Raw genomic sequence first — 23,437 nt, 5'->3', positions numbered from 1 at the left:
TGCAAAACTGGTAGTAAATAGCCTGGAGCCGCTAGAGCCAGGTGAACTATGTGTCCTAGGCACTGCAGATACCATCACCAGGGAGGAGAGAGTCCAAAGGGAAGCCAAGGGATGGCAAAGTTGACAGATGGGAACACACAGGTTCCTGAGAGCACCATTGAGTGCCTGGTTCCAGCTGTGCTCAAGCTTCACACTCCATTGGACTTTTTGGTGGCATGAGCTGATAAATTCCCATTTGCCTCAGTCCATCTGATCTAGGATCCTCTCACTTGAAATCAGAAGTCCTGCCTACAGACCTGCACCCCATGCCTCCTTCTCCTCTTTCCCCAGCCCATGTTCACAGCTTTGGCTCTGGAACCCTCACATACCTAGAGGCCACAAGTAGTGGGGCAGGTGGGGACTGAGGTACTGTCAGGTCAAGCTTGATCCCCATGGAGGCAGCCAGGGAAGCTCCCAATTCATTTCCAATGAGAGCCCCTCGTCCATGAGCACCCAGAGCACCCACTGTGTCATCTCAGTAGCTCCTGGGCAGGAAACCGGAAAGCTGGAAATCCATGTTCCTGTCCTAGATTCATCTTCTATTTATGTGACCCTGGGGAGGTCACTTCACCTCCCTGAACCTTATTTTTCTGAGCTACTTAATTGCTACCATTTTTTGGCTACTCAGTTGGTGCCAGCCACTGAACTAAGTGCTTTCGCTGCAGGATCTCATCTGCTATTATAACAGCCCTGTGCGGTGGGTCGTATTATCCCAACTTAGAGATGAGGAAACAGGCTTAGAGAAGGCTGGTGATTTGCTCAAGGTGACACAGTGCGTCAGTGGTGAGACAGCACAAGGATGCAGATCTGAATAATGATAAAATCTGTGCTCAGGAAGAGCGGTGATATTTGTTTCCAGGAAAAGTGAGGCGGAGAGAGATTAGGAACGTACTCAAAGTGCCCAGTACATCCTCCATGCCATCGTGCCGCTCAGGAACAGTGGCCTGAGACAGACAAAGAAACGGGGGTCGAGAGATAAGGCAGAAAAGACCAGTCCAAGAGTCAATGTCAGCCAGACTTCCTCCTTCTTTAACTTTGTTAGGAACTGGGGACAAGGTTTGCTTTGTCTTTGGAGCCCCAGCGACCAGCACAGGTTCCAGCTCCCAGGAGGCACCGGGAAATGTTGAATGAGTGAACCCAGTCTGTAAAGATGAGTCACAGGGCTCTGTCCTTGGTGCTGCCTGACTCAATACAATTTAAGAAAATCTTTGTCTTGGCTGATGACAGAGCAGACTTGTCAGGGGGAATGAAGGTAATGGCTGTAGGAACAGCACCTCTGAGCCTGCCTGGCTCCCCCAGTCCCTCATCCTCTGGCAGGCAGACCTCCGACACTACTTGAGTATTTCACACAGACACGGAAGCCCCAAAGGCAGGAAGTTTGTCCACAGCTCTCCCAGGTAAAGTTTGGGTGTGGAGGAAGCCTCAGAGAAACCCTCACTTCCCGTGAAAGGCAGCCCTGTGCCGAGGCCCTGCTCTGACCACCCCCCGCACCCAAGCCCACCTGGCAGAGACAAGCTACCCAACTAGATTCCAGAGCCCCAGGGTCAATGACAGGGCTCTGAGTTCTGGACACTCAGGGTCAGAGAGGCCTGAAGAGCATCTGGCCCAGAGCTCTTCCCAACCCCTCAGAGAAGAAGGCTCCCTTAAGCCTCTTTGACAGGGCTTGTCTGGCTGCTGCTTGCACACTTCCTATGACAGGGAGCTCACTCCTTCTCTCCCAGGCCACTGCATTCCACCTTGAGATGTGCTTTGTAACACCAACCTGAGATATGCCCCTAGGCACTGCTTCCTATCCACAGTCTGGCCTGCTTCTAGGCCACGGAGCCTGGCTGCCCCCAAGCCCCAGAGACTGTCCCAAGACTACTCATCAGTTGTTTTTCATTCCCACTGGATAATTCTAGTGCTTATGTCCAGGCCCAGGGAACCCAGTGGTGGAGCCCATAAACCAGGCATGAGGTCAGGGAGCCGTGACCATTTCTAAGCCTGAGGACAAAACCCTTTGCCTCTGTCCTTTCTCATTCCCTGCCTGGGTCTTGTGTGTGTGTACGGGGGGTGCTGAGGTGGGGGGCGTCATGGTCTCTTCTTACCATTTTGGGAGGAGGAAACTGAGGTGCCCCAAAGCTTAGTACCTTGCCAAGGCCACCAGTCAGTCGGTTGTCTTCCAATCAGCTGGACTGCCTTCCACCAAACCGCAAGTCCTCACCCTCAAATGTCAGCCATGTGGAACCGGGGCTCCATTTGTGGCCCATCTAATGTGGGAGGAGCAGCACTTTGTAGGCATCTGAGGGGTGGCTGGGGAGGAGGAGATCAAAGTCGGGGTAACTGCCTGGCTCAGAATGAAATGTGAGAGGTCAGTGGTGCCAGGTGGCTCCTGAGGAGGAAGAGTCAGCTGCTGCATGTGGAGTGAAGGAAGAACACAGGCCAGACCTCCCCTCTTTCAGGCACTCATTCAAATGGCACCTTCTCCATGAGGCCCTTCCCAACACCTCTAGCTAAAATCTCAACCTCCCACTCCACACACATGTGCTTCCTAGTCCCCTCCTCTGTTATACTTTTCTCCGTAGCATTTATGTCTTTTAACATGCTGTTTTATTTATTTGCTTATTATCCATCTCCTCCCACCAGGACGGGGTTTCATATTTTATTCATTACTGCATCTCCAGTGCCTAAGACAGTGCCTGGCACATAGTAGATACTCAATAAATATTTGTTGGGTGAATGAATGAATGAATGAAATTCTAGGGGTGGCTCAAGAATGTCTACATGGAGAGGACTTAGGAGTAGCAATCTGACTGAGGGCAAAGGGGACTTGGCTTGAGGCTACGTTTGTATCACAAGCTACAGTTTGTACTTACAGTGTGTGTTTATTGTTGATTAGGCGCTGACAGAGACCCCAAAGCTACCTGAGAGGTGGCTCTGTGTGCAAGATTCCGGCTGCAAACAGCTAAGGAAGGCGAACAGGACACAGCCTGCTGGGCCTGGGCTCTTGTCTCTCCCTCTGGCCCCGTCTGAGGTTTTCCCGGACACGCTCACCTCCCGCCCAGATCTCTGTCCTCCTCCAAACCCACACTGGTCCTGCTCCAGGCTGTTCTCCTCTCAGAGCCTCCAGCCTGCACACCATCCCTTCTTCTGCACCGGGGCGTCTGATTCGGAGCCGTCCAACCCCTGGGCCAGCATCTTCCTGGCTTCTCTTCCTTCCCTGGCCAGCCAGGACCTCCACCCCAGGATCCAGGATTCCTGTGAACACAGCCATTCCTCCCTCCTGGCATCACCAGACTGCTCTGTCCTGCACTGTGGACTTGACTGTGTCCAGAGGATGTGACTCAGCTGAAGACCCTGAGGCTGCACAGACGAGGTCATCATCCCATTTGGCCGGGTCCCCAACCTTTTGCCTGTGTTGGACCGGCCTCCCCCCCACTTCCAAGCCTTCGCTCCATCTTTCTTGTCAGCCCTACACCCCCAACCCCAATAGCCCTCAAGTCCTCCTGCAGAGTAAAGAGAGCCTTGGCAGAGGGGCCTCCTTTCACTTCCTGGCCTCCTAAATAAATCAGTGTCTGCCCCCCGTCTCTCTTCACTCTTCCGCTGCCCTCCTGGGGCCCCGGCCGCCTCCCCCTGTGCTGGCCCTGTTCTGCGGGCTCCTTCCTCTCGACCCACAATGCTGTCCGTCCTTCTTGCTCCCATCCTAGTCAAGTCTCTTCCCTGACCCGATGTGCCTCTCTAGTCTTGCTTCGTCCTCCCTTCACAGTCAAGCTTCTGGAAGAGTCCTCACTGCTCTGCCTCCACTTCCTCCCTCCTTACTCCATTTCTCACATCCCTATAGTTGAGCCCAGGGCAGGGCAGAGCGGGGAGGCTTTGGTCCCAGCTGAGAGAAGAGCAGTGAGCATGTCTTTCTAGGTGAGGCTGGCGAGATGAGACTGTGGGAGCACGTGACCCCTGAGCTCCAGCACCAGGAAATCTCAGAAGGGACCTTGACATAACAGGCCTTGAAGGGAAGAACAGGCCATTTCCAGGTGACTTCTGTTTGACGCCTTCCGCCCCCAGGCTGGTGCAAGGCTAAGGGAGGGGAGCTGCCTCTGTGGCTTCCGGGAAAGGGCCTGGACCCTGATGGAAAGTGGTGTGGAGCTCAGGGTGGGCAGTGGCACCTCCAGAACATCTGTTTAGGTGGGACTGGGAGATCTGGAGGGAGTGGAGGAGGGGACTGATGATAGCTCATGACATCAGTTTGAGAAAACATCAGTTGTCTGCATCACAGAATAGGAAGGGCTGTCAATCACGGAGCGAGTGAAGGTGGGGGACACAAAGCTCTCCAAGCCAGCCCCTGGCATCAGCCCCGGTCGTACGAAATATGAGATTCTACTCCAGAAGGGATCTCTCCTCAGAGCTCCCTGGAAAACTCAGCAGTTCACGGCGGTCTCCCATTCCTCTTCTACACACTCGTCACAGCCCTGACAACCAGAACGCAGAAAGACAGATTGGGAGGGGGTGTGGGTTCTCAGACATGCCCTACTCCAGTCTTCAGGTCACAGAGGGGAATCCAGGACCTCGAGCAGGTGAGAGGATGGCCTATAGCCCTTCTCTCCTGCACCTATGGGGACCTCCTGCCCTGCATCCCGTTCCCAAGCCTGCTGTTAAAGTCTGATTCCTCTCCTGGGGAAGGAAGAGCGTGGCTTTGGTAGATGGAAACTCGGAGGAGTCCAGAAGGTCGACTGGCTCCAATTGCCAGACCCATGCAGGCCCTCCCCTCTGCAACTGGGTAGGGGAGCCCTTAGAGCTTTTGGGGTTCTCTCCTCTACTTCTTCATACCCAGTTTGCATCCGAGGAAACCAAAGGTCAGGGAAGCGAGGCTTCTGGGATACACCCAGCCATCTGGGCCTATGAGTGTCAGGTGCGGAAGACAGAATCCTTGTGACCTAGTCCCAGTCTGCTGCCGGGCAGCTGGATTCGTGATTCCTCAGGGTACCAGCTTGTGAGGGCTGGAGCTCCTACAGCACCAGCATCCGGTCCTGGCCTGGCCCTTGTATTCAGCACTGTTCCCAGGGCGTACTCCCCTTTCAAATCATCCTGTGTCTCTGCAAGGCATGGCTGACGAGGAAAAAACAGGAAGGAACCATGTGCCATCTGTTTCAGGGAACTGTGGGTCTGGGCCAGTCTGGTCCCTTCTCTGGTGGAGTAGCCGAGGCCCACCCTGCCCAAGGGAGTCAGATGTCCCATCGGCACAGCTCAGCCAGGTGGGGTTGGTGGGGAGGCCTGTGTCTGGTCTCTGGATCTTGCAGACTCGACCAAATCCCCTCAGTGTCTGGTCTTGTGCTTGAACTGGAACCTATCTCGGGGTGGGATAGGCTAGGGGGAACGTATGGAACTACATGGGAGATATGGTTACAAACCATTTAAAGTGGTCAGTGCCAGGTGCCTGCTGTCTTCCAATCTCCCCTGAGAGGCCAATGGGGCAAGGCCTGCTCATTGCCATTTCCTTGGTGGGAAAACTGAGGCCCCACTTCACATGAATCACCAAGCCCTGTTTGATCTCCATCCTTATAGCTGTCAAACTGGCCTCCTCTCTCATCCTGTTGTTCCTGCTTCAACCTAGACGGCACACACCTCATGCTCTGTCTTCTAGCTCCCTGGCCAATCCATCCCCTGTCTGCAGCCAGATGGATTTTTGCTCAGCAAACACCTGACCTCATCAGTCCCTGCTTAAATATTTCACGGCTTCCCAGTGTCTGAGAATCAAGGCAAACCCTGGCCCTGCTGACCTCTCTGTTCTCAGCACTCCTTCCTACACTTCTCACGTGACCTGCAGGGCCCTGAGCTACTTTCAGTTCCTGGGACCAGCTGTGTTCCTGTGCTCCCTGGTCAGCCCTGTTTCCGCCCCTAGACTGCCCTCTCCCCACATCTGCAGCTGGCAGACTTCCGTGAACTCAGCAAAAGACAAGATGTAGGCCGGGCTCTTAGGGGCTCAGTGTAGACAAGGGACATGGACCTGAAAGTCCATAATCCAAGGCAGACATCAGTGCTGCAGAGTCCGGAGGGTGCCTAGGCAGGGAGGGATGGCTTTGTGGGCAGAGAAGTCTCCATGGAGGAGGCAGCAATGAAATGGCCAAGTGCACGTGAAGGCAAAAACATTTCAGACAGAGGGAACAGCAAGGGCAGAGGCTGGAGGAGACACCTGGAAGTGGATGAACACAGCTGGAGTGGCCAGTGCACCAGAAAAGGTGGTTGGAAAAGAAGCCCAAATACTACTACTACTACTACTACTACTAATACTACTACTAATAATAATACAATTATTGAACCTTACCGTGTGCCTGATGTACATTACATTTAATCCCTGTAAGACTGGACTAGTATTACCTCCATTTTATACCAAGGCACAGAGAGGTTAGCTGACTTGCCCAAAGTGGCACAGGTAGAATGAATGGCTACTGGGCTATGAACATAGGCAGTCCGGCTCTGGAGACCACCTTTTAAACTCCTACAATACACTAGGGCTGGGGTAGGGAGGCTCTCAGGTGGCAGGGAAACTTAGCTCCCCTAATGCTCCGCCCAATCTGCCTGGGACCCAGCTTGCCCTGGGTTCACCCTCCCGCCAGTCACAGGGGTCCACAAATGCTGCCTCCTCCAGGAAGTCTTCAGGAACCTACTAAAAGGATTCCCTCTACTTCTTTCAGTGTCCCTTATGAGAAGTCTGAGGTGAGACATGTACTTTCAAGTAGAATCTCATGACTCTGGCTGCCTATCATGTTCCTGGACCCCTCCTGGGGAGGAATGTTTATCTGTCAAGCAACTCTTGCAATGGGGCACCCCTCCCCGATTCCATGCGAATCTTGTTTATTCAAGGGGGGCACCTGACCCAGAGCTGATCAATCAGAGTATCCATCCAGACCTCTTACTAGTGATTGGTTCAGGGAAAAGCAATTAGAGTTTGCCCCAAGAATTTTGGTAGAATTAGCATGAAAGGTTCTCTCTCTTTTCCTCAAGGATTAGTAGCTGTGAGGGCCCTGGAAGCCTGGCGCTTCTGGAAACAAGTTGGTTGGGAACCTAGGAAGCCAGTATGAAGTCAGGAGAGAGGGTGAAAAAAGAGAGTACTGATGGCATCATTGTAACTGCTGGATCTAGCCATGTCTGATCTAGGTCTACCTTGAACCCTTTCTTTACATGAACTAATACCTTTCTTGCCCAAGCATTTGTCACTTGCAAAACAGCCCTGACCAATATGACACCACAAACACAGGCAACAATAGGAAAAAAATAGATAAATTAGAATTCATCAAAATTAAAAATGTTTCTTCATCAAAGAACATTATCAACAGAATAAAAAGATAACCCACAGAATGGGAGAAAATATTTGAAAGCATTTATCTTTGATAAGGGATTAATATCCAGAATATATAAAGAACTGCTACAACTCAGCAACCACCACAACAAAAACAACTCAATTCAAACATTGGCAAAAAACCTGAAGAGATATTTCTCCAGAGAAGATATCCAAACGGCCAATAAGTACATGAAAAGATGCTCAAAGTCACTAATCATTAGGAAAATGCAAATCAAAACCACAATGAGATAACACCTCATACTAGTTAGGATGTCTATTATCAAAAAAAAAAAAAAAAAAAAAACCCAGGAAATAGCAAGTGTTGAAGAGAATGTGGAGAAATAGGAACCCTATTCATTATTGGTGAGAATATAAAATGGTGCAGCTGCTGTGAGAAACAGTGGCGGTTTCTCAAACAAAAAAACAAACACCCAAGAATGACCATAAGATCCTGCAATTTCACTTCTAGGTGAAAAGAATTAAAAGCAGGGCCTCAAACAGATATTTATACACCAATGTTCATAGCAGCATTATTCACAATAAGCAAAAGGTAGAAACAACTTAACTGTCCATCAACAAAAGAACGGTTAAACAAACATTGATATAGCCATAATACACACTGGGATATTATCCGGCCTTAAAAAGCAAGGAAATGCTACAATATGGATGAACCTTGAAAAGATTATACTAAGTGAAATAAGCAAGACGTAAGAGGACAAACACTGTGAGGTGCCACTTACATGAGATCCTATTATAAAATAGTCAAATTCATGGAGACAGAAAGTAGAATAATGGTTACCTGGGGCTGACGGGGGGAGAAATGGGAAGTTGTTTAATAGGTATAGAGTTCCAATTTGGGATGATAAGAAAAAGCTCTGGAGATGGACAGTGGTGATGGTTGCACAACAATGTGAACGTTCTTAATGCCACTGAATTATATATCCAAAAGGGTGAAAACGGTACATTTTATGTGTGGTACAAGAAATACATACGTAATTTGTCTTTGTCCCTGGCTCTTGACACAGAGTTCCTAAATCCCTTGGAATTTCCTGAGTGATAGGAACATCTTTTGTTCTAATGAGTTGACTCTTGGCAGGCCCTAAATGACTTCAAGATGGCGGAGGTGTGTGTGTGTGTGTGTGTGTGGGGGGGGGGGGCTGGTCGCCAGAAAGACCAAACCTTGATTTTGTCTTGGAACTTTTAGCCGCATCCCCTCATCTCCAGGGAGGGGACAGGGGCTGGAGATTGAGTTCAATTACCAATGGCTAATGATTTCATCAGTCATGCCTACATAATGAAACCTCCATAAAAAACCCTAAACAAGAGGATTCAGAGAGCATCTGGGCTGGGGAACACATAGACGTGCTGGGAGGTGGTGTACCCGGAGAGGGCATGGAAGCTCCACTCTGTGCCTCTTCCCCCATACCTTGCTCTGTGCAGCTCTTCCATTTGACTGTTCCTGACTTGAATCCTTTATACTAATGTGGTAGTAGTAAATAAAGGGCTTCCCTGCATTCTGTGAGCCACTCTAGCAAATTATTGAACCTGACAAAGGGGTTGTGGGAGCTCCCGATAAATAGCTATTTGGTCAGAAGGACAGGAAGCCCAGGACTTGCAACTGGCATCTGAATTAGGGGGGCAGTTTTGTGGGTTTGAGCCCTTAACCTGTGGGGTCCGTGCTACTACCTTTCAGAGTTGGTGTCAGGAAGGAAAAAATGCCACACATGTGGTGGGATTGTGAATAAAAACAGCTCATTTTATGTCACATATATTTTACCATGAAAAAGATTAAAATGGTGAATTTTATGTTATGTATATTTTACGACAGTAAAAAATGTACAAACAAAAACAACCCTGACCATTACATCTAAGTGTGAGAAGAGGGAACTGGGCCTTGAGGGACAAATGCTAATACTGATATTCTCCCTGCTACTGTTGCTGTGAGGAACACATTTCTTCGTCTCTAACTAAGAGACTTATGTCTTCTGCCAGCACCCATAAACTGTAGCCGGCTCACTGGTAAGTGTGGTAAAATCGCACACCCCTCACAGTCCTTGATATTGCTGAGTCAGAATTTCAGGTAGGAGATATAGGAAATTTCTGCTTTTGACAATTTGTTACGATAGTCAGCCAACTCAGGCTTGTGGGAATCTTGCCCTAGAGCTAAGTCTCGGAAGAGTTGGTTTCCCTAAGGAGGTGACACTTTCCTCTTGCTTCTCCTTCTTTGTTCCAGCTGCTAGGAGGCTCATAGTTGAGTGCCCATGCTCTCCTACCTTACGATCAAAGTTAGTCCCAACCTGCTGTGTAACTTTTATATTCCTGCTCCTGTTTTGATTTTTTTTTTTGATTAAGATGTTATTCACCTACCATAAAAGTCACCCTTTCAAACTGTACGATTCAGTGGGTTTTAGTATATTCACAAGACTGTGCAAGCATCAATCACCACTATCTAATTTCAGAACATTTTCATCAAAGAAACCCTGTACCCATTAGCAGTTATTCCTCTCTCCCTCCTTCCTGTGAAACTACTTATCTACTTTCCATATTTGTGGCTTTGCCTATTCTGGACATTTTATACAAATGGAATCTTATGTGCCATTTTGTTTCTGGCTTATTTCGCTTAGCCTAAAGTTTTCAAGATTCACCCATATTGTAATATGGAGCAGAATTTCACTTTATGGCTGAATAATATTCCATTGTATGGATAGGCCATATTTTGGTTATCTGTTCATCAACTGATGAACATTTGGGTTGTTTCCACTTTTGGGTTATTATGAATAACACTGCTATGAACATTTGTGTACAAGTTTTTGCATCAGTGTGTGTTTTTGATTTTCTTGGGTGTGTACCTAAGAGTGGAACTGCTGGGTCATATAGTAGCTCTATGTTTAACTTTTTGAGGAACTGACGAACTGTTTTCCAAAGTGGCTGCACTATTTTATATCCCCATCAACAGTATATGAGAGTTCCAATTTCTCTAAAGCCTAATCAACACTTCTTGTCAGCTTTTCATTATAGCCATCCTAATTGTGTAAAGTGGTATCATAATAAGATTTGGATTTGCATTTCCCTAATTGCTCTTTTTTTTTGGTTGTCATTCATATTTTCACATTTTATTTTATATATTTCTGATCTGAGGCCTGACATCTTTTGTGGAACAAGTACTCCATAGAGTAGGAGAGTCATGGGTTTCAGGGCAAGACAGACCTGTTCTGAATCCTCTCTCTGCTTCTATTAGCTCTACGACCTTGAGAAAGTTATGTAACACTCTGAGTCTCAGTTTCCCTTCTTATTAAACACACGTTACAGTATTAACCTTTCATGGTAGCTGCTATTATTTAAAGATAAATCTATAATAAAGCTGTGGAGTGGGCATGGCACAAAATAGGTCCTCAATGGAATTTCGCTAACTAGTCTGAGAGTCTGATAGGGAGATTTCGGGCTTGCTCAGGGCACCTAGGCTGCGGACTTCAGATTTTAATCTATTATCTGCTTTATTTTGGCAACTTTTTCCAACAGAGACATTTCAGGATGCCTCAAATATCAACCTCTCTGTGCTTCTATTTCCGTTTTGTGACATGAGAAATGAGACTGTGCACCATAATGTCAAGTATTGGTACGTCTATAGGATTCATTCTAACCTCTTACAAATTTTGTCTCTTGCCTCAACCATCAAACTAGCTGCTGCCTAGAGGATAGACGAAGGAATCCCCAGGGTGGAGAGGGAAGTAAACTAAGGTTTCCTAAGAACTTACAAGTAATGTTATGTGTCTTATTTTATCCATTCCATGAGCGGGTCAGGTGGGTTCTATTACCCCATTTTACAAATGAGGAAACTGAGATTCCAAGAAGTTAAATAACTTGTGTGAGATCACACAGCCAGTAAATGCTGGCACCTGGATCCAAACCCAGCTCTGATTTCAACATCTGATTTTTTTCCCCGGTGCAGAGTGCTCACCCCACCCTACCCCATCCCACCCCACTCCACCCCCCCAGGAGGTACTCAGGGAACTTCAGGCTGACCTGAAATGGCTGGTTCCCATCCCACTGGCATGACAGAGACAATGTCTTTCACTCTGAGCTGAGATCTGCCTACTAGATGTCACAGGTCAGCTCTCTCCTGGGGCCACAGGACAGCCCCTCACTCTGTTCCAGGCCATGAAAACAAGCTTTGCATTGCAAGTCAGGACGCCATGACTACTAGACTTAGCCCACGCAGTCCATGAGTTCTTTAAGCGGAGGGCTGGATCGACTTGCCCCCGGGTCCCTAGGCCATCTCCACAGACCCATAACTTCATCTTGAGCAGACGTGCGCTCCCATAGGAGCTCTTAACGACAGGGCTGGTCCTGGGACAGGGGTCCCAGGCCAGGGCACTGGCCCTTACTAGGCGTGTCTAGAATCAGAGGAAGAGTCAGAGCTAGGCCAGAAAATCTCGACCCCAGACTGAAATAGAAACCCATTTCAGAGACAAATGGGGAAATGCTCCCGAGACAGGAGGGGCGGGGGTGAAGTCTTACTGGGAAGAGCTGTAGACAGCTTCCTGAGAGGCTTGACTGCCTCTGCTGCAAGGGGAACCTATTGACAGGCTCTGCCTACTCACCCCTCCTCTAGGGAGGACACATTAGAATCTCAGGTCCCACACTGGACAAGATTCTTTAACTTCTCTGAACCTCAGCCTCTTCAACTGCAAAATGGGGAAACAAATAATTTTGGCTGCATTTGCTTTTATGTGAAGCACTTAGCACACAGTAGGTGCTTAATAAATGATAGCCATGGTTAATATCAGTTAACCTTCCTTTTCAGCTCAATATTGACCTAATGATTTATTCATTTGTTCTTTCATTCATTTATTCATTCAGCCAACCAGCCACCACATGCCCACCAGGTAGGCCACAGCAGTTAAGGATAAAGTTTTGGGGGTTCTGGAGGAGTTAAAACTGCCACTAATTAGCTAGGTATCTCTGGGAAAGCCATTTTTTCTCACCGAGTCTTCATTTCCTTGCTTGTAAAATGGGAATAATAAGAGCACCTCCGGGGGGTGCTGGGATGTTGCTAAGAGTCAATTGGACAATGGTGTGAGAGCTGCCAGAGCAGAGCCTTTGAGGGAAAGGCAGGTGGCAGGTGGGCTACACAGAGGAACCAGGCAAGCTGCCAGCCCTGCAAAACAGGTTGTGTGGGAGCGCCAGGCAGCTGGGCCTCCAGGGACAGCCACAGGATGAGGTGAGGGTGGGCAGGAGGGGAGAAGAGTCAGGCAGGCTCAGAGACAACTGCTAGGTTTCCGGACCACGGCCCGCTCCCTTTCTGGTAAACTAAGAACCAGCGAGGAAACACGAGAAATGATTGTAAGAAGTTTAGAGGAGAGAAGTCCCAGCCAAACAAGGAGCCTTGGGCAGTGTGGAGTTACTCCAGCACACCAAGCCAGGGGAACGTGTGCACTCACACACATCACACACACGTGCACACACACTCAAAAGATGCACATTCTCATTCGTGCATACACACCCAAGGGCTTGTACACACATGCAGAGGTACCATTAGAGGCACAGCATTTTATAGTTTGCAAAGAGCCTTCTTATTTATCACTTCATTTGATACTGAGGGGTGGAGAGAGTGTTCCTGAATTGCTGGCAATTCTCAAGCTGGCAAGAGATGTAAATCCCAGATATCTTCAAGAGGCCAGGGCCCATCCAATGGACTGTACCACCTCCATTTTCTTCTCCCGTGGTGGTGTCAGTGGAAGTTGAAAAGCAATGGAAACCCCAGAAAAGTTTTACCCCAGCTCCCCCAGATATACTTATTTCACCCTGCTTTGTTCTCCTTTAGCAAGCCATACCTAGACTCCGGGACACACTTTCCCCACTGGTCACGTGGGGTCAACTGTCCTCAGATATTGCAGGGATGGCAGAGGCCAGAGCTTCCCAAAGTCCTCCTCTGGGGACTCCTATCCGGCCACCTCATCATCCTAGCCTCTCCTGCCACAGGCTCCTCCCCTAGGGACCCTCACCACCAACAGGCAACACTTGACAGTTATCAAATACTCAGGGAGAGATCACTGTCTTACCATTTTACAGAGTCAGAAACTGAGGCCCAGAGAGGAAAGGTGTCCTGTACCACTCCGGACTCACACCCAGGCTGATGTGCCTTCCGTCCTGCCTCCGCTATTCTACTCCTCCACCACGGCCCAGCCGGCCCCCATCTCCTCTGCCCTCCACGCTGAGCAGCCTGCAGGCTCCAGACACAACCAGGCGGAGGAAAGCAGGAGAACCCTCCCCACCCTGAGTCTGTTCTCCTGTCTGGATGAGCCACGGTGGATTGCACAGGAGCTCTGAGAGGAGGTGGGGGCTCAGACATCCTCCCAGTATTGACCCAGAGCACTCACCCCAGAGTTACTGAGCTCCACGTTGGTCTGTGAGGTGTTGGAGCAAATTCTGACTCCCGGAGCAGCCCCTACTGCTAGCTAGTCCTTGTGCCACAAATTGTCACGTGCATGTCTCACACAAGTCCCAGAAGGCAGCAGGAAACTGAGAAATGCGAGGAGGGGAAGTAACTTGCTGCAGCAAAGAGCTGGCAAGCGGCAGGGCTGGGACCCAAATCCCAAGAACATTCCAGCTCAAGTCCCTACCACCAAGGCTGACTCAGCCCCTACCCAGAAGCGAGCAGTCACTTCACCCTGAGTGTGCTCATCAGCTCAGCCCCGAGGGCTGTGGGGAGGGTCGAGTGGGATGACATTTAAGGACCAGGGCTTGGCACAGGGTAGGCACTCACTGGGTGACCATTCTTCTCCTCCTGTCCACCCCATGCCTCAGCCCACTCTTGGCCTTTCACAAGTCTGGAGAGTGTCCTGGTCCTGCTCTTTGCTGCCACAGGGAATAACTAACCTGGTTTTCTCAGCAGTGCCTGGAAGGTCCATTAAGAGAGGCTGAGATCCTGAGATTGACGGCTCTGTGGTCTGAGGCTCTGGCTCCATGGGTCCAGATGCCACCCTCTCCCCTTGGGAACTGAGGATGGCTCCTCAGATGGAGGGTGACGTGGGGACAAAAGGCTGAGCCAAGTCACCATCCCCAATCCATCCTTGAGCTTGGGCTTGATGAGGAGAAGCCAGCCAGGGTGAGTCTGCCTCGGGCCAATGGGGACCTGAGCTTCCCCGTATCCACAAGCTAAGTCCTCCCTCTTTCCCCCTCCTCCTTTTTTATGGGTACTTATTGGGCACCCACTCTGTGTAGGTAACGTTCAAGGCACTTGAGAGCATAAAACAAAGTCCTTGCCCTTATAAACCTATATTCTAGTAGTGGAGACTAGTTTATTTTAGTTAATGAATAAATACAGAAGATACCAAAAAATGTATACACATTTAAGTAAGGAAAAAACTGTATTAAAATTGTAATACTCGATATATACCGATAACAAAAGATGAATAGAAGTCACATGTATACTTTTTTTGGCACCCCTGATATATAGCAGGTCAGGTAATGATGAGAGCTATAGAGAAACGTAAGAGAAAGGAAGGGGCAGAGAGCCAGAGGGCTGCACTCTTAGATGGGCTGGACAGACACCATGGGGATTTGCTGGGTCCTCTTCTCACAGCACCGTCTCCCGTCTAGCCTGAAGGAGACCCCAGTTCCTGAGCTCCCACTCTGTGTCAGGCCCTGCCTTGGTGGATCTCAGCAGTAGGCCAGGGACCAAGGCCAGGGCTTCCTGGGCACGGCTCAGGACCACCAGGACTTAGGCATGGAGCATCCTGGGCCTGCCTTCTGCTCACAGCCCTGCGGAAGCCCCATCTGCAGGCTCAGAGAGGGAGCACATCCTCCAATCAACCCCAATATTCCAGTGCAGCGAGAGGACTCTGGGTCCAGAAAGGGTTAGAGACTGGCCTGGATCACACAGCAAGGCAAAGTGTCCTCCTGCCCTCTCCTCTGGCATGGCACAAGGGTTGACTCAGGGCTGAGCCTCACAGCAGAGTGCTGGCCTGTGATGGACTGTCTGGGTCCTCAGCCAGCTCCTGGTAAAGGAAGATGAGGCGCTTTTCTGTTGGGCCCACCCTACCCCATCCTGCCAGCTCTCATTCTCTAAGCCCCAGGATGCTAAAGCCATTTCCCCCAAGCCCAAGCTCAGGAGACCGAGAGTTTTGGTCCACTATGCCTCATCTTGCTGTGGGACCTCAGGCAGGTCCCATCCCATTTGATAGATGGTTCGTTCATCTATCAAATGGAGGAAATGTAAGCACCTACATCTCAGGGCTGTCGTGAAGAATGAGCAAGACACTGGCAAGAAAGCAGTTTGCAAAACTTAGGAGCTACCCAGACGACAGGGGGTGTTATATGTTCAATATCCCTGCTCACTGAAAACCAGCCTCTGCTTGCAAAGCCCTGAGGCAGTTCCCCAAGCAAAGCCCTTGACCCTTGATGGAAAATAAGTGGAAATTCCACAGAACCCGTTCTTCAGAAAAGACAAAGCCACTAAGCAGCTGGCAGGCGGCTGACAGGAAGGGCCCCTCCTCTGTCCTTGTAGTGAGAAGGTGAGGAGGGAGAGATGGGAAGGGACAAAGCTGGCAGCCTGGGCAAGCTTATTCCGGGAGGAGAAGGTATCGGCCTGAGATAATTGTGAGGGTCACCCGTCCCCCTCAGGCCCTCAGGCTGGGAGAGCACGGAACTGCATGGATGTCAGGTACACACGTCTGCATGCAGGGTGTCAGCCGTGTGTGGGTCTGACCTGGAAGATGCACGTGTACTCACACGTGTTTGGAATTGCACCAATATGTGTACGGCATGTGTGTGTGTCTGTGCAAGTGGGCCTGGAGTGTGATGTTTGTTTACACGTGCGTTTGCCTGGGCCTGTGCCTCTGCATGTAGTGTATACATATGCACACACATGCCTACTCCTGGGGAGCCTGCAAACCCCCAGTTTACAGGCCTTGTTTTCACAGGCTTGGCAATCCTTGCCACAATCTGGCCCAGATGCCGTGAGAGATTTGTGGGGTTCCTGGTCACTGCAGGCTCCTTATTTTCCCCAGCAACAAAAACAGTTAGACAGAAGGAGGAAGGCTTAGAGTATTAACTAGGGCTCAAATTCTCCCAGTTCAGCCCTGGGTATAGGCACCTGTGGGGGTATAGGAGATGGAGTGGGTGTTGGCAGGGTTTGGTGTATGCCTAAGGCTGAAGCCCTGCCTCCACGGGTCCTCAGACCCCCACTGCCTGTGGGCACTGACCCCTCCACAGCCACCCTCCTGCCCTCTGTCCCCAGCAGGAACCCCTCAGCTCCCGTACAGTAGGTAAGCACTTGACAGTTTACATCCCACATGTCCTTGTATCATGCTCACCGACTTTCTGCCAGTCTGACCCTAGAACCCCGTTTCTAGAGGCCCCATCCCCACGCAGCCACTGCCAGCTGGGTCTCAGAGTCACCCCTCCTGGCCTTGGGCTAGGCTCACAGTATAGTTTGGGCCATTCCAGTGGGTGGGTCTCACCACTTTCTGAACCGTGGTTTCCCCAGCTGCAGAATGGAGCTATTCCTGTCCATGTGAGTCAAGGACTGAGAAGGGTCTCTGTGAGCCAGGGACTGGCAGGAATGGTTTCGCCCACATCCGGGCACCCAAGGTCACTGCCCATTGGTCCCTTGCTGCTTCCAGAAGTCAGGAGGGAAACACTACCCTTGGCCCTCTGTCTGAAACGGGAGACCATCTGGCCCCAGTCTGAGGGAAGAGACTTGGTCCCTCTGGGATTCAGATCAGATCCCGAAGGATGCTGCCCCATTCGGGCTTGCAGGCAGCAGGCTTGGTAGGCCCTCAGATGGGGGAGGCTGGTCCCTCTTGCTGCACTTCAGTTTTCCTTCTCTGCCACCTGGATACCTTGCTCTGTCCAGAGTCTGGGGTCTGCTGTTTCCCATGCAGGAAAGCACAGAGGGACCACAGAGACCTGGCAAAGGAGGAAAGAGTTCGTGCCCATGGGTGCAATCCCGCACAGGTGTGTGCACTGCATACCCAGAGCCTGATGTAACTCCATATAACTCACACAGGTCCACACACGTGCATATGCCCAGGCACCTGCCATACCCGGAAGCACACCACTCCCATCATGCACACGTGCACGCACATTAAGTGTGCATCCACATGCAGCCCAGGAAGGGCGCTTGCACAGCTCGTCAGTGAGTTTCACACAAAGAACCTTCAGAACCAGGAAAGAGATGGAGGGGAAGAGCTGAGTCCTCAGATGCCTGGGCCCTTCCTTGCCTTCCTCCAAAGGGTTACCAAGGATACAGATGGCTTGTCCTCTCTAGCCATCCTCCTACACAAGCCCTGGCCAGAATGCTCCAAGAAAGCAGGCAAAGGTCCCTTTGGGAATGCGGTCCCTGACCTGCCTGGCCAGCCACCAGCCCTGTTTGTCACCAGTTTAAAGTGAGGCTTCAGGCTAATTAATCTCCAGATTTGGAAGCTTAAAGGGCGGAATGTGAGTAAGTGGAGTTTTAGAGGGGACAGGGCTATTCCCAGGAAGAGGAAGCACAGCCACCCCCCTGGAGCCCTTATTTCACTCAATTTTTGGTTCATTCACTCATTGAATCCACTGAGCTCTTCTGAGTGCTGGTGACCTACTGGTGAAGAAGAGCATCTTGTCTCAGAGTCCAGCCTTCTCAGAGCTTCAGGATGGAGGAGGGGGGCACCAGTCCCAGGCTCCTCCATTCATTCCCCTCTGGATCTCTGCAATGGATCCCAGCCATAGCCTGACCTAAGACTCCACCATACAGACTAAAGTGTGAACTCTGCTCAGAAGCTCTGGCATGTCCGAGAGTATGTCAGGAATGCACTCTGAGGTTCTGCCTCGACCTACTGTCTCAGACCCCAGGGACTGATATGTACACTGACATTTGAGAAGCACTGGCATAGAACATTCCATACAGAGCCAGCCTCTTCTCCTGCCAGCCCTCCCAGGATGGCTACGACACATTCGGATAATAACTACACTGGCAAACACACAGTGCTTACCCGTGCTTATACTATCTCATTTAAAACTCACACGGCCTTATAAGGTAGCTACCATTATTATCCCCATATTACAGATGGGAACATGAGGCACCTGGGTGGTTAAGTAACTTACCCAAGCATCTCCCAGCTAGTAGTAGCAGAACCAGGGTTTGAACTCAGTGCTTTGAACCAATACACTGCCCCATTCAGCAGCAGTATCTTCATGTCTGGTGGGGTCAGTGTGATGGGCGAGGCAATAAAGAAAAGTGAAAACCCAAGGAGCCAGTGGACCGCCTCCTAAGAATCTAGGATCTACCAGGTGTTACTTATTGATTGCTTTAGAATTTACAACTCTGGAGTCCAGACACTCGCCACATAAGCCACAGGATCTTATTAGAGGCAGCAGCAGAAACCTAAACTAAGATGGTGGCTGAGCTTCCTGGCAGCCAAAGTTAAAAGGAGGGAAGAATTGGGCTGCAGGTGGTGGTGAGGTTGTGAGGAGTCCAGAGCTGGGCCAGAGTCACTGAGATGGAGACAAGGGACCAATGGAGAGACATTTGGGAGGCAGGTTCAATGGGGCTTGACAACTGCATGGGGGAAGTGAGGAAGACGGAGAAATGGAGGAAGAAGCCGAGGATGAACCCACATCCCTCCTTTCTGCCGGAGTAGCTGGAGGACAGAGAGCACCAGATAAGGACGGGGCACAGTGCTTCACAGTCGGTGCCTGGTAAGTGTGTGCCACCTGCCACCCTCTTTATTCATTCCAGTACCTGCTCAGACACAGGCCACTCCCACCTTCACCTTGCCTCACACAGCCCGGGGGCCCAGGACCCTTCTGGCCTCCTCTTCCACCAACCTCGTGGGGGTTCCTGGTTACCACAGACCCCACCCCCACGAAGCTACAGTTCTTTCCTTCAACCATCCGCTCAGGGGCTGGGTGGGGGGTGATCCTGGGCAAATAATCACGGACGGCATCGGGAATCCACAGGCCTGCTGCCCAGGGCTCAGGGCGGGGCTGGCAGTGGACATGCTGCAGGGCAAGGGGTGACACCCGGGAGGTCCCCCCCAATCTCTTAAACTGTTCGCCAATCCTGGGTTCTTCCAGAGGACAAGCCCCCCTAATTCTTTTAGTTCTGGGATCAATTTCTCACATGTGGACTGAGGCTGCGTGAGGAAGAGTGGAAGAGGGATCACCATCCTGGTGCCTTGGGCTGTACTTTCACATCTCTTCATTTGATCCTTCGTTTATTCATTCACTCCTCATCCATTTGACTAACGTTCACAGATTAGTCCAAGGACCAGGCATCCCACAACAGCGCTGACGTCCTCAGTGGTATGAAAGAGAGGTCAGGGAGTTTTAGTCCTGGGGGCCAATGCGTCAGACGAGGAAAGTGAGGTCTGAAGAGGGATAGTGACGTGTCCGGATTGGGACTGGCCATCAGCTCCCCGCTCCTCAGACCACGCTGAATTCCAACACGATTGTACATTCATGGTGCTGCTTGTGTTAACACCTCAGCAGTCTTTCTACAACCTAAGGTGTTTGGAGTGTCTCTCAGAATGACGTTTGCCTTTGGGGTCTTCTCAGCCCCATTTCTTTTTCTCTCTCTTCTTCCTCTCCATGTCCCCTCCAGAAAAAAACCGAATGACCCCACAAATCCCTTATCCTGAGGGGACTGATGACAATCTACACCCTACCCTAACCTTCCCTCTCCTGTGCCATCCTCCCTTAAGAACCACAGCTGCTCTGAGCACCTCCACTGTCTGGATGAGGTGGGGCCCCTGGGTTCACAGTCACCCATCCAAGGAGCATGTGGCCACTTCAGAAGGGAAGTTCCTTCACTCTATAGAGAAGCTACAATGGCTGTGGCTGGCTGTGAAAGGACCTTTCCTGGGGCTTCTCAAATAATTCTGCAGAAGGGATCTCCAGTAGACTTTCTCTGGTAGTTTATAACCTTGAAAGTGTCAGGCTGCCAGAGCTGGGGTCCGAATCCTTGAACATTTGAACTGGAATCAGGAAATGTTACAGCAGGCATCCAGAACGTTAGAGTTTGGATTGCAGACTTTTAGAATGTTTGAGTTGGGATTATAGACTCTTAGAAGTAGGGCTATAGAATCATAAACAATTATAACTGGAATTGTGGATGCAAGGAAATCTGGGCCAGAAGTGATGTCAACATCCCTCTGTCCCACCTCCTTGACAGCTGAGAAGAGAGAGCTGGCAGTGTCACCCTGCCGCTGGGGGCTGGGCCAGCCTCCTGCTGCTCGTCAGCGGTCCATCCTCCAGACCTCCAGGAGCAACTCTCAGGGCCTCTGGGCTGAAGACTCCTTGCCTGGGGACAGTGGGGACACTGGGGACAGTGATCTGCCTCTGCCCTGGCCCAAGTCTTGCTGCCGGCCCATCACAGCACCCTGCCACCACAGCAGATATATTTAGGTGCCCTCCCTAAATATGTTCCCACAGCTCCCAACACTGCCTTTTATGTCTCCTCATCCTCTGGGGCCTCCAGGCACCTTCTCTAAACTGATGCAATGATGTCACCAAGAACAGGGCTCTTGCTCTGCCAACGCAAATGTTTTCCCCCCAAAACGAAGCTCCTGGTCCACTTCAGCCTTGCGCTCAGACCCGCCGGCTCTAACTCTGACTTGCAGCCTCTCTTCAGCTCACAGAGCCCGCCGTGGCTGCGGGAGCTCACATCCCTGCTCCTGCTCCTTTTGACTGTCCTCATTTCAGGCAGAGGGCACCCCTGCCCCCGCCAGTCCCCAAACACAACACAACACAACACACACACACACACACACACACACTCAATGGCACAGGCCAGCATTTTTCTGTTCTCTGGTGTTTGTTGGGAGAGGCCTCTATCCACGCCCCCGCTGCCCCTGCACTTCTCCCCAGCCTCTCTCCCATGCCCCATCCCAGGCCTTGCCAGGGGCTTGGCATCTTCCCACTTCAGACTGAAGCGTCCCAGAAGCCAGATCGTCACTGAGAGTTCCACAATGATAGAGCCTGGGGACAGGAATGGATCCCCCAGACAGACTTAAACGGGGAGATTCTCAGATTCCTGCCTGCCCAGTTCACGGGAAATCATTGGTTCTGTGAGAATTGATGGTTCCTGGGTGGGCAGGGACCCACTCCTCAGGGGGGACTTCTGTGATTATCATAGTTTTATCACCAGCTGTTAAGGGTGATGAGGGTGTTATGTGCCTGAGACTGTGCCAAGCACTTCATATCCAGCCACTCAGTTGTTACAATAACCCTACAAGGCAACTATTAACATCTCCATTTTATGAAGGAAGAAACTCAGGCGCAAAGAGATTTTGCCCCAAATCCTTCATGTACAAAGCTGGAATTTAAACCAAGTCTGGACAACAGAACCACCTTGACAGTTCCAGGAGGTCACCTGCTATGGGAACCCCCTTCCCTATGGTCTTCAGGGGTCCGGCAGCCTCTTCTTGCCCAGCCAGTGAAGCAAAGGTGAGAACCTCATAGGTGGCCAAGGCTCCTCTCCAGAAGCCAGCTCCCCTGCCCCTGCACTAGAAATGACCTAGATAGACATCACCGCAGTCCCCCATGCAGGACACCCCCCCACACCACTGTCACCCCTTCCTTCATACACAGTACACACGGCCTTACACAACTCCAGCTTCCTACCACACAACTGTGCTGCACACATGCTCACACAGCACAACCTCACACCAACCACACTCCCTCAGGAGCTCCGGGTCCTGCCGTCCCAGCTTGGAGGACAGGCAGGAGACTCCTACTGCACAGGTGCCAGAGGGCTCCTGCCTCAGGATAAACCCGGCTCGTCACTAAGTCTTGAGTCAACTCACTGGATGGTAACTTATCAGAATGATATTTTTACATTACAGAGAGGAAAGCAAAATTCACATGAAATTTGAAGAGTAATAGAAGCTTCCTGAGAGTGTGCATGTGTGTGTGTGGGAGCTTGGCACTATTTGCACTTCCTCCACCCAGATCCGGGGTGAGGTTTCATTCTCCCAAGCTCTTAGGGGTGCTGGGTGTAAAAGTCAGAACAATCCCAGGGTCATGGGAAACGTTCTGTCAGTGGTAACAGATGCACAAATGCTTCTCACCTCCATTACCTGGTTGAGCACACCTCACAGGGCAATGGACGTGTCACACTCAGAACCCACATTTAACAACTTGCACAACACACATGTATGCACCAAAGTGGCACGGCTCCCAACACAGCGTACACACACCAAGGGCACGCACACTGAGCACCTAAGTTACTTTGCCACAATCACCCAGGGCTATAGATAGGTACCACACACACTTCTTGCACGCTGACACACAGCACAATCCATTGGTTATACTGCCTGGGCACACCACACACACACCACACACTGACTACAACCCGGCACACACACATTGCCCATACCAATCTCTTACCTTCTGCCCACATCACACACACACACACACACACACACACACACACACACACACACACACAGACCCCCGGAAACTCCACACTCCACACAGGCAGCGACGTGAGCCGGGACTGGGCAGACCTACCTCGTCCCCGCGCCCTGCACCTACTGCCCCCGGGTACCCCGTCCCACACAGCCCTTACCTGGGCTGCGCAGCACCAGCCGGCACTGGGCCTGGGACGTCACTTGCTCCGTCGCTGGCAGGCAAACCCACAAACCGAGGGGCAGCACTCGCAGCGGCTGCAGCTCCGGCCCCCAGCGTCCACCAAAGGGGTGGGGAGGGGGTGTGGCCAGGCGGCCTCCGCCCCCCCCTGCTCCCCCCCCGTGGGAGTCACGTGCAGGCAGGAGCGGGCTGGACTGCCAGCCCCTGAGGAAACAGGCGTCGGGGGACAGCGCTATGGGCTGGGACCGGGACCCCTGAACTCCAGCCCAGGTTTTCTGGCAACTCCTACCCTTCCCTGGCCTCAGTTTCCTGTTTGTATTGAGAGCCAGTGGCTTAAGTGGTGATTCCTCAGGTCTTTTCGGCTCTGACATTCTATGGTCCTGGATGGTGACCGAGAGGGAGGCATGATACTAAGTGTTCTTTCTTTCTTTAATTATTTTAATTTTGGGGGGAATATTGGGGAAAAGTGTGTTTCTCCAGCGCTCATCAGCTCCAAGTCGTTTTGTCCTT

General features: G+C 51.0%; 1 protein-coding gene across 12 annotated transcripts in view; it reads right to left on the bottom strand.

The window, feature by feature from the left end:
- P2RY6 (pyrimidinergic receptor P2Y6) overlaps positions 1-23,039 on the bottom strand; it is a 33,690-nt gene extending 10,651 nt beyond the window's left edge. For 4 of the 12 annotated variants that reach the window (XM_033119030.1, XM_033119036.1, XM_033119032.1 and 1 more), the window contains exon 1: positions 13,735-13,830. The gene's annotated coding sequence lies outside the window, so the exon portion shown is untranslated. Of the gene's footprint in view, positions 1-2,168; positions 2,332-13,734; positions 13,860-22,907 lie in introns of those variants that run through there. The other 8 variants (XM_033119031.1, XM_033119035.1, XM_033119044.1 and 5 more) reach the window with 7 other exon arrangements.
- Positions 23,040-23,437: the final 398 nt, after the last annotated feature.

The sequence above is a fragment of the Rhinolophus ferrumequinum genome, chromosome 11 (assembly GCF_004115265.2).
Source record: "Rhinolophus ferrumequinum isolate MPI-CBG mRhiFer1 chromosome 11, mRhiFer1_v1.p, whole genome shotgun sequence".
Lineage (NCBI taxonomy): Eukaryota > Metazoa > Chordata > Mammalia > Chiroptera > Rhinolophidae > Rhinolophus > Rhinolophus ferrumequinum.
This window is presented reverse-complemented; position numbering and strand designations above follow the sequence as displayed.